We start from the raw sequence: 15,874 nt of genomic DNA, 5'->3' as shown, positions 1-15,874 counted from the left end.
CTTGCGAGAGCCATCCGTTCTATTTCAGAAACAAAATGGCTCAGAAGTTGCCTCTGTGCTTCTACCCATAGAACAAACTGACCTCCTCAAGCATATCAGTCAACAGAGCCCCGTGCGAGCTTGCTTCTTCTAAGCTCTACCTTTACCCCCCTGCCTCCCTTACCCTTATCGATAACATCTGGACCTGCCTTCCATTACCTGTGTACTCTCCCAGATAAAAAAGCAATCCCAGGCCAGGACATGATTGAGATGGACTTGTGCCAAAATGCCTGTCACACTCTCCATGTCTGGGCCTTGCTGCCCACTCCTTTGGCGAAAAATTGATAGCTTGAAAACCTTTGCAAGCCTCTCTGCCCTGCTAATTGCAAAGCCCGAACACACTAGAGAATGGGATCGCCATTCTTGTTTCTAATGCTTTAGTATGAAGAAGGCTGTGTTAAAGTTCCTCAGAACACAGACCACTTATCTTTCATGGTGAACCTGGTTTAAAAGCTAGGGGCTTGTGGGTTTTTTTTTTCTTTTGCTTTTTTTCTATCCTTGCGATATGTCATTCCTCTTTCCTCACAGTAAACAATATTTCAGACTCCAGCACAGACGGCCAGACATCTCCTGCTCCTCCTCGGCTCCCTCAGCATGTCCGCTGGGGCTGGCTGTCATTACAAGCTGCAGAGAAGCCCAGCACTTGCTATTCTTGCTCTGGAAAGCATATGCTGATGGGTGGAAGAAAAGCTGGACCCATGCCATGAACACCTAGCAGGCCCCCTCCACAGCTTTTGGTGACTGGGGTGGAGGGATGGGGGATGGGCATATAAGCTGTCCACGGGTGCTCAAAAACACTGAAAAGGACACTTAAGAATGTGTGGTTTGTGTATTCTGGAATTGTTTGCCCCTTGTTCATTCAGGGGTACTCAAGGGACTCTGGCTGTGTGCAGGATTAGCCTTGCCCAAACAGAAGAAAGCCTTGTCGCTTTGTCCCTGGATCCTAGGAGGCAGGCTTCTGAGCCCTCTGAATGCCTTGCCTGGTAAAATTGTTTCTGTTCTCCTGGGGATGTAGTCAATCCACATTCCTGGTATTTTATTTTAACTCTACAATGTGTGGGAGGGTCTTCTGCTCATAGAGTGTCAGCAGGCTCTCTGGAAACAGTATACAAAGTCACCACCCAGGGGTCACTTTGACTGTTAGACATAACACCACCTCCCAGGGGTTACCATAATTATAGGACATGATGCCACAACCCAGGATCCACTTTGACTATAGATACCAAGTCACCACTTAGGTAGTCACCGTGAGTAGAGGCCATTAAGTTATTACCTAGTAGTTGCCATGACATTAGTCACCACTCAGAGATCACCATGAGTAGAGGGTACCAAATCACCACCAAGAGTAGATATCAGGCAGCCACTATGAGTAGAGGGCACCAAGTTACTACCTAGTGGTCACCATGACTACAGGATACCAAATCACTACCCAGGGGTCGCCATGACTATAGGATGCAAAGTCGCCATGCCTACAGTATACCAAATCACCACCCAGATTGGTACTATGATTACAGACATAGCACCACTCACTACCTGGGGCTCATGATCAAAAATAGTTACAACTTGTCACCCAGGTGGTCACTGTAAGTCACAGACACCATGTCTTTACCCGGGTGACCTACAGAACTATCGTACTATAGTAGACACGGGAACAAGGAGCTTCAAGTGACATTCCTGTATTAATAATACAACACAGATGGCCACAGGTTCTGGCTAGAAGGAATATTCAATATCTGTGTCACTCTACTGGGGAGGCCTCTTACCTGATCCCCCCTGGGTCATCCCACTTTTCTTTAAATCTGGGTTGTATCTCTGTGGTCACCAGCAGAGGTGGTATCCTCGCCTTGCTGTACTGTATGTGTCCCTCTAGAAAAATCATTGGACATGTCTATCTTAAGAACTCTTCTCTTAGCATGGAAAGCCTGCTCAGGAAGTAAATAATAGACACACAAAAATGAGAACAATTCCAAGACAAGGAAATCCACAGTTGCAGATATACTTTAGTCTGTGCTCAAAAAACCACAGCAAACAAGACCGCACCTACTGTGGCTTCCCTTCTGTTCTGTGGACAGGTGCATTCTGGGAGCCCCTACCTCCATTCTGTATAAAGCAAGACTTTTCTGTAGAGGGCACTGTTGAGGATGATACACACAAACAATGCAGTTTTATACAAACAATGCAGTTTTATACAAACAATGCAGTTTTATTCCCTATTTAATTCAGTATCTTTTTCTCATCCTCTTTCTATTCAAGTGACAGAAAACTCGCCTCAGTCAGTACTTAGACAGTTTGTCAATTCTGTTTTCTCATCCTTCCCCACAAGTGGTATCTAAGCCTGTCATACCTGCTCTGGGGCTGGAGTGATGGCGACAGGGTTGGGCTTTGATGTCATCATTGATCTACCTTATCCGTTATGGTCCTCCACCATTATCCACTAGGTAACCTCTGAGCCAATCCGTGGCATGTAAACAAGGCAGGGGAACATTAGTGGCTTTCTCCATGGCTCTCAGGCTACCTGGGAGCTTTCAAGCTAAGCACAGTAGGCTCTAGCTGTTCAACTCGATCTTCCTTGCCCATCCCTCTGTTCTCATTCAGTCACTCTCAAGGAAGTCTGGAGAGGGATCTGGACTTTGCCTCAATCAATACCCATCCCAAGGCCCTCTTAGCATTCTACACTCCAGAGGAAGGAAATGGAAGCATTGGCTCCTAAAGACTCTCATCACCAGGTATCTATCCATAGCCCAGGTATCCTGTTGTGCAGATGCACTTCTGAAGACCTCAGTGAAGTTGGGCATCCTATCCAGCACATGCCTGAACTGTCTCCCTGGTCCTTTCCCCCCAGCTAACACATTCAAGTCAATGGCTTTAGTGGCACAGCAGAGCTGGTTGGCTGGTTGCCCTTTCTTGATCTGGCTTCATATCATGAAAGTTCATTTTTTGACTCTTGCAGATTCAGTAGGGCTGTTGCTGACTGCCACCCAGGCCTCTGACCTATAAAAGATAGTATATGAAAAGAAAAGCCCTCACTGCCAGCTTCTTAATTTACAATAGGAACCAAGTGTCCAGGCTTCTAAATGCATACCTGCCGATCAGCACATTTTCTCCCCACCCACAGATGTGCCTGGACCACAAAGTCCCCAGTATAATTAAAAACTGCTTAGAAAGAATTACGCAGGGTCAATAGGATTGTCTAATGCTGAGATCCAAGTGTCCATCAAAGAGTTTTCAGGAGAATATTAGAGCCTACAGAATCCCTGCCTCCACAACCACCTAAGTATTCTCCCCGTCACTCCACCCGTAATCGAGAACCTCCCCCACATTGCTGGGGAAGTAAGCAAGAGAGTTCTTTCGAGGGAACACGTTTCTTTTTACCTATATTCTTTTTCAGATAAATCAGCAGAATAGGAGGACTATGATGCTGTGATAAAAAAGTAATTCCCTGCAAGGGCGCATTATTTTTCTAATCACACCCACCATGTTCAAAAGCCACGCCGTGACCTGTCGGTGAGCTTCCAGTGTTCCACGACAGAATACCAACAGAAATCAAAGAAAACGAGGAGCTGAAGTTGGGAATCAGAGCATTTAGGAGCGAGCCCATCTCAGATTGTTTTTAATGGCAAATGATTAATTTTTATAAATATTTGATGAAGAGAAAAAAATACTAAAACTCGCATGCTGATAGGTCCTCTGAAGAGGGAACATATTTGTTCTAAATTAATATCTCCCAGCCCCTGTTTACCACTGCATCTTCCCCGAGGGTAAGGCTATTTTAATTAGGACTGTTTTCTTAGGAGGGCGTGCATTTGTATTGCCTAATGCTAGGTCAGTAAACAGCATTCTTAACTCTGTGCCTTGGCTGAGTATCTAGAACCCAGAATTCATTTGCAGCTAGTCAGGCTGAGATAATGATAATGGTAATTAAATCTCATGCTTCACTATCTAAAGATGATGTTGCTTCAGGCAACAAGGAGGGAGCGTCACGCTCCCCCCCCCCCACACACACTTCATCTCTTCTATTTTCCGACTGGTTAGATGTGTTACAATGATTCTGTTGCTTCTTTTCTTTCCTTGTTTGACTGAGAACAGTGACCAAAGACTGGACAATTGGTTTACAATTCGAAGTGATGATATCTCTGATAGTCTGAATTTTTAAAAATGTCCCCAAGTAGTGTTATACTGCAGCAGATGGTCCCTTGGTGTCCACCTGTCTCTGGGTTTGTATGGATACAATGAAACACCATGACCAAAAAGCAAGCTGTGGAGCAAAGGGTTTGTTTGGCTTACGTTTTCACATTGTATTGTCATCCATTGTTGAAGGAAACGAGAACAGGAACTCAGGCAAGGCAGGAATGTGGAGGCAGGAGCTGATGCAGAGGCTATGGAGGGATGCTGCTTACTGGCTTGCTCCTGTGGCTTGCTCAGCCTGCTTTCTTATAGAACCCAGGACCACAAGCCCAGGGATAGCACCAGCCACAGTAGACTAGGCCCCCTCTTATAAAACACTAATTAAGAAAATGTTCTATGGGCTTGCCTACAGTCTGATCTTATGGAGCCATTCTCTTTACTGAGAGTCCCTCTTTTCAAATGATTTAGCCTGTGTCAAGTTGACATAAAACTATCCAGCACAGCACCCAAAGGAGCCAAACAGGTGTCTACAGAGAGACCTATGTGTGCCTATTTACAGCAGTATCTTGATTCATGATTGTCAAAGCTCGAAAACAACCAACATGTCCTTCAACTGGTGAAGGGATAAAACCCACAGGAATCCAGATAATAAATATCATCCAGTACTAGAAAGAGAAGCGCTATCAAGGCCCCTAAGGGAGCTTCAGTACATATGGTGATGTGAAAGGACATGGTCTGAAAAGGCTACCCAGACTTACAATGTAAAAAAGACTGAGGATGAGAGAGGAGTGGATGGGTGGAGCTCAGGGATTTGGGGTGCTGAAGCAATTCTGTGCTGTTCAGGGATAGAGTTACATGGTGTTTAACCCATAGATTACATAATGCCAAGAGCCTACTGCAGACTGGACTCTAACTGATGATGGTGAGTCCCTGTGGGTTCAACAGCTGTGGCACCTGTACCTAGGGGTATCCCCTGGGGATATGTATGGGGGTGGACAGTGCATGTTTGGGCAGAAGGTGTGTGAGCCATCACCATACCAGTTAGTTGATCCCACTGCGCCTCATCCTATGCTAAGGACAGTCTGTTTTAAAACATGTGATCATGTGACTCACCTAACAGTAGATCTGGAAAGCAAAGATTTGGCCAACAGGTCTACACCATGGGGACATAATGGTACTTGGCACAAGAATGTGTTTTTACTTTGCTTTCATTTCTCCCCTCTGTTATGTTTTATAAAAAGATGGAGAGAAGGAATATGTTTGGTAGAGGTTCAGTCAGGTGTGGGGAAAGGGAGTGCCTCTGTGGGCCCATGCTGAGGTATCCCACACCCCTGAAGGGTCCCACAGTTTATTCATGGGCATGGAGAGGTTAGTTGAGAGGGTAGTAGAGACAGGAAAAGGGAGAGAGAGAGAGAGAGAGAGAGAGAGAGCGAGAGAGAGAGAGAGAGAGAGAGAGAGAGACTGAGAATAAAGGCTGGCCATGAACATGTGGAGAGAGTGGGGGGAAGGGCAAGAGGACAGAGCAAGAGCAAGAAGTCAAGAGAGAGAGGAGGGGGACAAAAAGCTCCTTTTATAGTGATTCAGGCATACCTGGCTGTTGCCAGGTAACTGTGGGGCGGAGCCTAGATAAAAAAAAAAAACGCTAACACACTCCTTTTCCCGTTCATCATCCCTCCTCCCTGTTTCTAGTACTTTCCATCACCATCATGTCCTCCCCACAGTTCAGTTAAGGCAGTGACATCCAGGTAACCCTTCTGCCCTCTTTATGAAGCACATTAAAGAAGAACCTCTATAGCTCTGGTCATATTTGTTTCTCTCTGAGCATCCGTGTGCTTCTTGTACTGGGCTACCCAGTGGGCAGGTGCTTGCCTTCCATGCATGGGTGGCTAGGATGACTGCAAATGTTCTGTGCATGACTTTAATGGCTGCACGCAGCATACAGTGAGCCTTGAGCAGGTTCCAAGCACGGTCTCTCTGTGTGTGTGTGTGTGTGTGATTACTATATGCCCGTGGGGTTTGCACACCCTCTGCACACAGCGGGTAGTGCACACAGATAGTTATAATCACAGCACACTGTAACCTGTTCCACTTTTAGCTTTTCCACGTGGTGGCTTCTGGAAACCACCTGGGTGCACAGTTGCTCTGCTACTGGGGTCTGAGGCTCTGCTAGGCTCCATCCTGTGTTCTGTAACAAGAGCAGGAGGGAGGAGACACCATCAGTTGTGGTCGAACTCAGGCAATAATGAAAGCCCAACAACAGGAGGCCAGTGAAAGCCTTGTGAGTGATAGAGTCCATGACCTCTACTGCCTCCCGATATGAACATTTTTGGTAGCAGTGGCACTATGGGTAAAACGCAAGGGCTTCAGAGAGAGGAATTATGAATGATGACAAATGAAAGAGATTCTGTGGTGTCAGCAACCATTTTGGATCTGAATCTATCTTTCTTTGACTTGAAGGTGTTTTGTGCACGCTGACAATAGAGCCCCAGGTATTTAAATTTTCTGTCATTTAGAACGGAATGTTTGTTATTACTTATGTCCCATATTGTAAAGCAAACATTTCTGTGGCTGGAGAGATGGCTTAGGAATTAAGCATATATGCTGCTCTTCCAGAGGACCATGGTTTGTCTCTCAGCATCCCAGGGATCTGATACCCTCTTCGTGCCTCCATAGCAGGTACTTGCGCACACGCACACGCACACACTGAAAACAAATATTTAAACAAATAGAGTACAAGCGTCGGTAATCTACTCACCAAGAATCTATTTGAGGTAAATATGTTGATGCTGACAGAACCCTACTCAAGCCGAATTTTTAAAAAATGGAGAATTTGTTGATTCACAGAAATGAGAAATCCAAGGGGGTATTGCCTTTGGGTACAACTGGGTTCAAAGTGAGTGCACGCCCTCATCACTTTTCACCTTTGCACCCTCAGTTTCCCTTTGCACCCTCAGCTCTGTATTGATTTTGATGAAGGTGTGGCTGAGGGAGGGACACAGGGCTTGTATTCTCTGTTGGTAGTCTCACAAGGGTTAGGCTAAGAGACAGATTCCTAATCACTTCCTTGAGTCTGGGGGCCTGTGATTGTGTGTGTGTGTGTGTGTGTGTGTGTGTGTGTGTGTGCGCACACACACACGAAGTATCCATTTCTAAGTCTGGAGATTGGCCACATACTGGCTAAATGCCTACCTTAGTAGTTTAGGGTAGGATCAGGGAAGACATGCTGCAGCTGAACTCGGGGTGAGGAAGAGGCATAAATATTCTTCATAATTTCAGGAAGACATGGTCTGTGTGTGGGCAGACAGACACTTGTCTAAAGCCCAACACCTAGACCTTTAAAAGACTAGCTAGTGCGTGTATGAGGCATGGCTGCCACCTGCATCTCTTTTCTTCACCCTTATGGTTACAGCATACCCTGCTAGTATCTGGTATCCTTTCAGGGAGGACTTAGAACTGAAGCAGTAACCATGGGAGACTCAAGCACACAAAAATCCAGTTCTGGGTTTTGCAGTAAAACTAGGAGCCAAATGCTGGAAAGAGGAATGATTCTATCCATATGAAATGGCGGGCCTGCATTCCCTGCTGGGTGCCAGGCACATCTGTTAGAGGCAGGCTTGCTGCATGCTTAGGATTCGACCTGAAGCGTACTTGCTTCATGGCCATTTGAAAGGGAACCTCTGGGTTACTCAGAACTAAAATCAGTCATGCCCTGAAAACCTCAAAAGGCCAGAAAAGAATGGAGGACATTTTGTTGGGTACCTTTTCATTTGAGAGGTGTAGTGTGAAAACTTTCCCACATTTTATAAGAATCCGACTGAGGAGTCAAAGGCTTAACACATTAGTATATTCTGTACCTCCAGTTGTATACAATGTATATTTGAATTCCTCTGCAGACTTTCTTTTTATCTTTCTTTATCTTTTCTATTTTGTGTCTGTGATGGACATGTGTGTGTACCTATACACACACATATATACACATACACACAGAAATAAACATACACACATACATACACATATACACATATATACACATACACACATGCACATAATCCATATATACACATACACACATACATAGATATACACATATGCACATACACATACCCACATATACACATATACACATGTATACATACACATACAGACATTCACACACATACACACATATACACACATACACACATACATACACATATATACATACATATAATACACATACATATATACATACAAACACACATAAACACATACACATACATACATATACACATACATACACACACATATATATACATACATATATATATATATATACACACACACACACACATACATACATACAGACACACATATCTCTTTCCATCCTTCTCCATCTTATCTTTTCTCTTCGGTTTGGAAGCTCACAGAGTGGGTTAGCCTGACTGACCAGCAAGCTTCTGGAATCCTCCTGTCTGCCTCCCCAGTGCTGGGATTCCAGACAAATGACATCATGAATGTTTTTTCACATGGGTGCTAGAGATCCAGACTCAGGTTTGCATGCTTGCATGATCTGTATTTTACTGTCTTCTCTCTCTGTAATTTGCCAGGGAAAGGTTGCTAAGTTCTCTCTTCCTATTTTCCCCATTCAATACTTTGATTGAATTTCATATCTGATCCTAATGGTATTTTTCAAAGCTCATATTTGAATAGACCCATCCTCCACTCTCAGTAAAGCACTTCAGAACACGAAACTTAGTTTGGAGTCCAGAAATACCTACAATTGTCTGAGCCCTGCAGGCGATCCAAAGCCCATATGGGAAATGACCTGTGATGGCCAATCATTAGGACCACATTTGGGATGTTTTTAAATCTTCAGAGAGTGGCTCAGCCAAGACACCTGCCGCTCATAAACCCCCTGCCATACCTGAATTCTAATGTGAACATGAATATTACATGTGAATTCTTGCCTCTGGGTTTCTTTCTATTTTGCAAAGGAATGTCTTCTATGTCCCATTTAGGAGAACACATGTTCCTCCTCAGGCTACCAGAGGGAATGTGCTTACATGATGCAAGGAAAGATGCTGTTTCCTCCTCAGGGACTCTCCTCTGCTGGTACTGTAGTCACAGTGTTTGCTTCCAGGGACTCCTGCTGGAAACCTTTCCATAGAATCATTTCGGTTATCGTGCTGGGAGTGCCACAGCTCAGCTCCATGCAAATACTGGTGTTCGTTACAGAAGATTAGGGCATATTTCATTGGTAAGTGCATTCAGAGAACTTTGGGACCTGAAAAAAAGAAAACCATATCTCAGGATATTCTTGTCGCTGGTGTGTGACTAGAGATGAATCAAGAGTGCAGAATCTCTTCTAGGGGGATGTCCTTATACGACAGCACAGTCTTTCGTTGCTGTCTCGGTCATGTGCATGGTATGACTACTTACATGTGTGTATATATGAGTATACATACTTACATACACAGGGAGAAACAGACAGACCAAGGGGGGGGAGGAGAAGACAAGGAAGGGGAGGAGGAGGGGAAAGAACAGGAGGAGAAGGGGGAAGAAGAGGGAGAGGAGGAGGGGAGAAAGAGGAGGAAGAGGCAGAGGAAGAGGAGGAGGAGGCAGAGGAGGAGGAAGAGGGGGAGGAAGAGGAAGAGGGAGAGGAAGAAGAAGAAGAAGAGAGGGAGAAAGAGGAGGATGGGGAGGAAGAGGGGGAGGAAGAGGAGGAGGGGGAAGAGGATGAGAATGAGGGGGAGAAAGAGGTAGAGGGGGAGGAGAGACCAAGAGAGACAGGTGTATGCAAGCACGCTGTGACTCTTCTGGGGCTGAGGAATCTCCCAGTCTGTCCTCACCTGCCCTACCATAACTCCGTCTCACAAGGTAAACAGAACCTGGCAGTTTATTACGTACCATCCAATGTCCATTGTCCTGATACAGTCTCCAGGAGAGCCACTAGGACCACGCCCATCCAGTTCCTTAAGCATCCATCTGCAGTCACACCATGTTGTAAGCCATCTGCCTCTAACTAGCGTTATTCACACCAGGCTTTCTGCCCTTCAGCCCCTCAGCTGCTCTCTCTTTGGATCTTTGGACCTCCCATTTCTTTTTAGGGAATGTTTGTTTCCAAAACTCTCCACAAGGCTGTCAGCAAACTACAACCCAGAACATTCACAGACAATTCACATGAAGCCTTGGATGTGTGTTTTATTATTGTTGATGTTTTGAGCCCGGGCTGGCTTTGGAATTCTCCGGTGTAATCTAAGATGTCCCTGAACTCACAGCAATTCTCCTGCCTCAGCCTCTCTAGTGATGGGGTTCCAGGCATGAGCCACCATGCCTAGCCATCTATATCGTTATGGTTCCCATTTCTCTTGGTGTTTGGGGACAGGCTTCTGTGGGCTCCTAAGCATCTCCTCATGTCTGCAGCCTGCTGTCTTCTGGCCAGCTCCATTCCACATATGTGTCTTCTGTCCTGCTCCTGGGAATGGCTATGTAGCCCATAGGTATGTTTCTGTACACATGCATAGACTCCATAAGAACAGCATGTCAGACCACTTTAACCTAACCTCGTCCCAAGGCTCTGTTCACAGTTAAAGTGTGGCGACTCCCTCCCCCATCCTCTTTTGTGGGAGGAACTGCACAGTCACATAAGGAGGCTGAAAAAAATCTAGCCAACATTTTATAGCTTCCACACCCAGACGGGCTCATTCTTATCTGCAGTCCTCAGCTCATTGGAGACGCCCCAGGGGTTTTTCCATATGTCCCCTAAGTAGCATCATAGCAAGGATATCTGTGTTACTTCACTACATTCAATTTCTCAGATTACTTATTTGCATACACACTTTCTGTGTTCCTCCCCAATGCCAGCATCTAAAAATCTATAAATTTCCATTCAGGATCTGAAGCAGGTACAAGGTAGACACACTGGATACAGAATGGAGGGATGGAAGCTAAGTTTTTAAATGCCAGCTTCTGCCACTACCCCCCCCTCCCCGCATATTATCAGATTCACTTAGAATTAATTAGCGGGTCAGGTTTCTGATCAGGATCTGGTTGTAACATCATCTGTGCCTTGGAGAAGTTTTCCTTCTTGCTCTCTCCCTTGGCTCTGCCTCTGTAAAACAAAGCCATTAACCTATATAGATTCATGCTTAGCTCTCGGCTCTGCCTGTCTGTGATGATAAACCCAAGTCCATCGAACAAGGTAAATTTGCATTGCTTTCATTCCCTGTGTGCCAGGGGGAGCGATCTGTCTACACGCCCTGCAACACTCCCAGGCATAGGCAGCTTTTCGGCGAAGTGTCAATTAAGTGTCTGTTATGTACATGCAGCTGTGTCAGAGATGGACACGGCAGACAGGATGTGAAGGAAGTCAGGGCCACTACCATAGGGAGCAGACAGAAAAGCAGAGGTGATGGCTTGAGCCTCAGGCAGAAGTAGACAGCTTCGAAACAGAAGTAGACAGCTTCTGGATTTAGGAAAACATAGATCACACTGGGATAGATTTTGGCTTAATGTGTGATATCTTTGTGTGTGTGTGTGTGTGTACGTGTGTATCTATATATCTACATATCTATATTTGTATGGGTGTATGTGCTTGAATATGTGTGTATGTGTGTGTATATGTGTATGTTTGTGTGTTGGAACATTTAGTCTCCAGCAGGTGGTGCTGTTTAGAAAGGTTGTGCAACCTTTAGGAGGTGTGGAGCCTTGCTGTAGGAAGTACATCATCGAGGGAGAACTTGAGGTTTGATCACTTCCTGTTTTCTCTGTGTCCTGACTGCTTGATGTGGTTGACCTTCCAGCCTCACATGCCAACTGCCATGCCTTCCCTGCAAGATGGACTGTATCTCCTTCAAAGAGTAATCCAGAATAAATCCTTTCTCTCTTAGGTTTCTACCCTGGTTAGTTTTTATGGTCAACTAGATACGACCTAGGGTCTCATGGGAAGAAGGAACCTTACTTGAAAAATTGCCTCTGTCAGGTTGGTCTGTGGGTCATTTTCTTGATTGCTAACTGATGCAGGAGAGGTCAATCATAACTACAACAATCTTAGACAGATAGCCTTGGGCTGTATAAGAAAGCTGGCTGAGCAGAAATCTTTGAGCAAGCCAGCAAACAACATTCTTCTATGGTTGCTACCTTGAGTTCATGCCATGACTTTCGTCAAAGATGGACTGTGAGCTGGAAGTCTAAGTTGACTTTTTTAAATATAGGGTGTTTATCAAGCCAACAGAAATGCAACCCAGAGCAGTTGCTCTGGTCAAGTACTTTGTCACAGTGTCCAGTAAAGGAACTAAGGTAGCTATGAAGCTGTCTCAGCCCCTCCTTTTCATAGTGGTTATGTAAAGGCTAAAGGTGACTCACTGTGCCTGGCTGAGGGCCTCTTGATGATCAGCCTTCCCTGACGGCTCTGAAAACAGCTCAGTAATTTCCAGGCTTTGATGTGACACTAATGGCATCCCCTTCTCAGAACAGGAGTGTGATGACTGTCAAGAAAATCTCCAGACTAATTTAAATGTGTAAACCACACAGGGGCAGATCATTGTCTTAAATGAGGCCACATGGCTTATGGGGTTGCTAAGCTGCATCAGCTGTTAATCTCCATTCTGGATGCTGATAGAAGGAGCCAGCAGTGCTGCGTTTCATTGGCTGAACTTGCTTCTCTCTCCCTCACGTATTGCCTGGGTCAGTGTGCCATATGTTCATGTATTTCTGGCCTGACCATGAACCAAGGAAGTCCACAATCGAGTCTCTATTTGCATTAGGTTGTGTTGGAAATTTGCCCAGGTGGGACTTCTGAAGACTTACCTTAGCCCTACACTAAATAATATGTAACAGAAGGTTGCCAAACACTGTGCTGATGCATATGAAGCTGAAGGAACTAGAGAGCATTTCGGATGGCGAATGAAATCACCCAAACTTCCCCAAAAGGGGGCGGCTTTAAGGAATCATGTTTACAGACGTGTAAATATACAGACACACACTCGTATACATGGTTTTTCAAACCAAATAGTGAAGCTTTACTGTGAACTGGAGTCAAATCACCAGGGAGACATAGCTGTTGGTATGCCTGTAACAGAGTTTCCAGAGAGGTTTAGTTGACGTGGGACAACATACTTTGAATGTGAATAGATGATTCTATAGGCTGAAGACCTGGAATAGGAGAAAGAAAACTGAGTCCTGACACTGTCTGTCTGTCTGTCTATCTATCTATCTACCTACCTATCTATCTATCTCTCTCCTGCCCCACCAAGATATGAATAGGAGAGTTACCTGCTGCAGCATTCCTTTGCCCACCATGACTGTGTACCTTGAAACTGTGAGCCAAAACAAACCCTCCTTTTAAAGCTGGTTCCTGTCAGGTATTTTGGTCATAACAATGATCAAAGCAATTGACATACCTCCCCAAAGCAGGCGTGTTTGGTAAAGGACATTTGTTACTAGCATATTCCTCTTGTCCCACTGTGCTGGCTAAATTTTGCCCGCTCAGTAAAAACCTTAAGTTCGGTTGAGGAATTGCTTACATCCTATTGGTCTGTGGGTAGTGCCATCCCTCATCATGTGGTCCTAGGTTGTATAAGAAAGCAGGCGGAGCAAGCTATGAAGAGCAAGCCAGCAAGCATTGTTCTTCCATGGCCTCTGCTTCATTTCCTGTCTCCAGGTTTCTACCTTGGTTTCTGGCTTCCCTCAGTAATGGTCTGTGACTGGGAGGTATAAGCCAAATAAATCACTTCCTCTCCAGGTTGGTTTTGATCAATGTTTTCTCGCAGCAACAAAAAACAAAGTAGGATGTCATTATTTACGTCTCCCTATTTGTCTGGTCGCCACCCAGTTTCCAATAAATTTCACATCAGCTCAGAACCCTTAGTAGCTGCCAAGCATTACAACTCTGATCGAGTCCATTGATACAGTAAAAGAAACCTGGGTTGGGTCATTTTTACTTCTTTCTCACTTATGGAATTAAAAAAAAAGATGCCTGGGGATGTCATAATTGCCTTCAAATTCCACTTCCTTGAGTCGGAGTCGTTTTCCTGGCAAACTTTGATGAGCTTTCCTTCAGCATGAAGAAAAAAAGCCTCCCAGGATTTCAGTCACTCCAGCTTGTGAGGTCAAACAAGATCTTCTCGGACCTTCTCTGATTGTCTAACTTCCCTGGTAGTTACACAGTAGATCTCCCAGTCGCAGCTGTATAAAATCTGTGCTTTGACTTTGAGTAGATGGGAACACAAAAGGACCCTAAGATGTCTTCATGGCAACAAGGCCTTTCCTTGGGGTTTAGCCAGATCTATTCTCTTTTCCATTTCTCCATTGTCTTGGTTGGTTTCATTGTCAACTAGACATGACCAAGAGCCACCTGGGAAGAGGATCTCAACTGAAGAATTACCCAAATCAGATTGGCCTACAGTCATAGCTAACCAAATTGTCTTAATTGTTGGTTGGTTGAGATAGGAGGACCCAATCCAGTAGGTTGATGCTACCCCTGGGCAAGGGTTCCTGAATTACATACAAGGGCCAGTTCATGGGACTGGAGTGATGGGTCAACAATTAAAACACTTGTTGATCTTTCAGAGGACCTGCATTCTGTTCCCAGAACCCACACGCTACCTCACAACCATCCATCACTCCATTTCTAGGGGATACAATGCCCTTCTTTTGACCTTGTGCATGTGCATGCACACATGTGGTGCACAGATATGCATGCAGGCAAAAGACTCATACACATAACATTGAAATAATTTTCAAAAACAAAGTCAAAGTTAGCAGAGAGTGAGGGAGATGAGGTGAGCCCAGCCAATAAGCATGGCTTCTTTATAATTTCTGCTTCATGTTCTTGTCTTGCATTCCTTCCCTGACCTCTCTCAAAGATGGACTGTGACCTGGAGATGCATGGTGAAAAAAAAACCCTTTCCTCTCTGTGTTGATTTCGGGCACAGTGTTTATCACAGCAATGAAAGAACAAACTAGGACATCTATTTGCAGATTTGCTATGCATGTCAGACAGAGACACTCTTCCCTCCTTCATATGTTAACATACATTAATGATCATTTTCTACCTTGCTTTGTGTCTGTTAGTCCTGTGACCTGGCTGGAGCAACCCAAGGGAGGAAGGGTTTGTTGAGCCTCTGTCTTAAGAAAAGATATGAATGGTCCATCATGGTGCAGAAGGCACGCAAGGTGACTGGTCACATTGGGTCACAGCCAGGAAGCAGAGAGAGAGCTGATAGGAAGTGGATTCAAGCTGTCAAATCTGAACGGCCGCTCCCAGTAACCTACTTCTTTCAAGGCTATACCCTATAATGATTCTTCACTGGTCCAAACAGTGCCGCCTGCTGGGGACCAAGTGTTCAAATACATGAGCCTGTGGGGACATTTCATAGGCAGTGGTGTTCCTTAACAGAAGAGTTAGGGTTCTTCTTTCAATTGGTACACAAGGTTGTATGGGGGCAAAGACACCATGACTTCTTTAATTGGTCTCCCTATTAGAGTATACTTTACTAGTTTGCGTTCCTCCCCTCCCCCCCCCCCAAATGTAGTCTTGTGTCCATGTTCTTTCCTGCACATAGAAACCTATCTGCCTAATGAATGCATAGAGCTAGGGCAGGGAGTGACACCTATATTATCAACTTATGTAGGACTGCTGCATTATTCCATAATGAAAGGCTTTAAATATGGGAGCGGTCTCTTTTCCTTGACATGAGCAGGAGAGGTCTCCTAGCTTCCGATCATATGA

At 45.0% G+C, this 15,874-nt stretch overlaps 1 protein-coding gene across 1 annotated transcript in view; it reads left to right on the top strand.

The window, feature by feature from the left end:
* The window catches only part of Tmem132d (transmembrane protein 132D), a 625,150-nt gene that overhangs the window by 219,818 nt on the left and 389,458 nt on the right, over positions 1 to 15,874 (top strand). The window lies entirely within an intron of this gene.

Source organism: Arvicanthis niloticus, chromosome 24, assembly GCF_011762505.2.
Source record: "Arvicanthis niloticus isolate mArvNil1 chromosome 24, mArvNil1.pat.X, whole genome shotgun sequence".
NCBI lineage: Eukaryota > Metazoa > Chordata > Mammalia > Rodentia > Muridae > Arvicanthis > Arvicanthis niloticus.
This window is presented reverse-complemented; position numbering and strand designations above follow the sequence as displayed.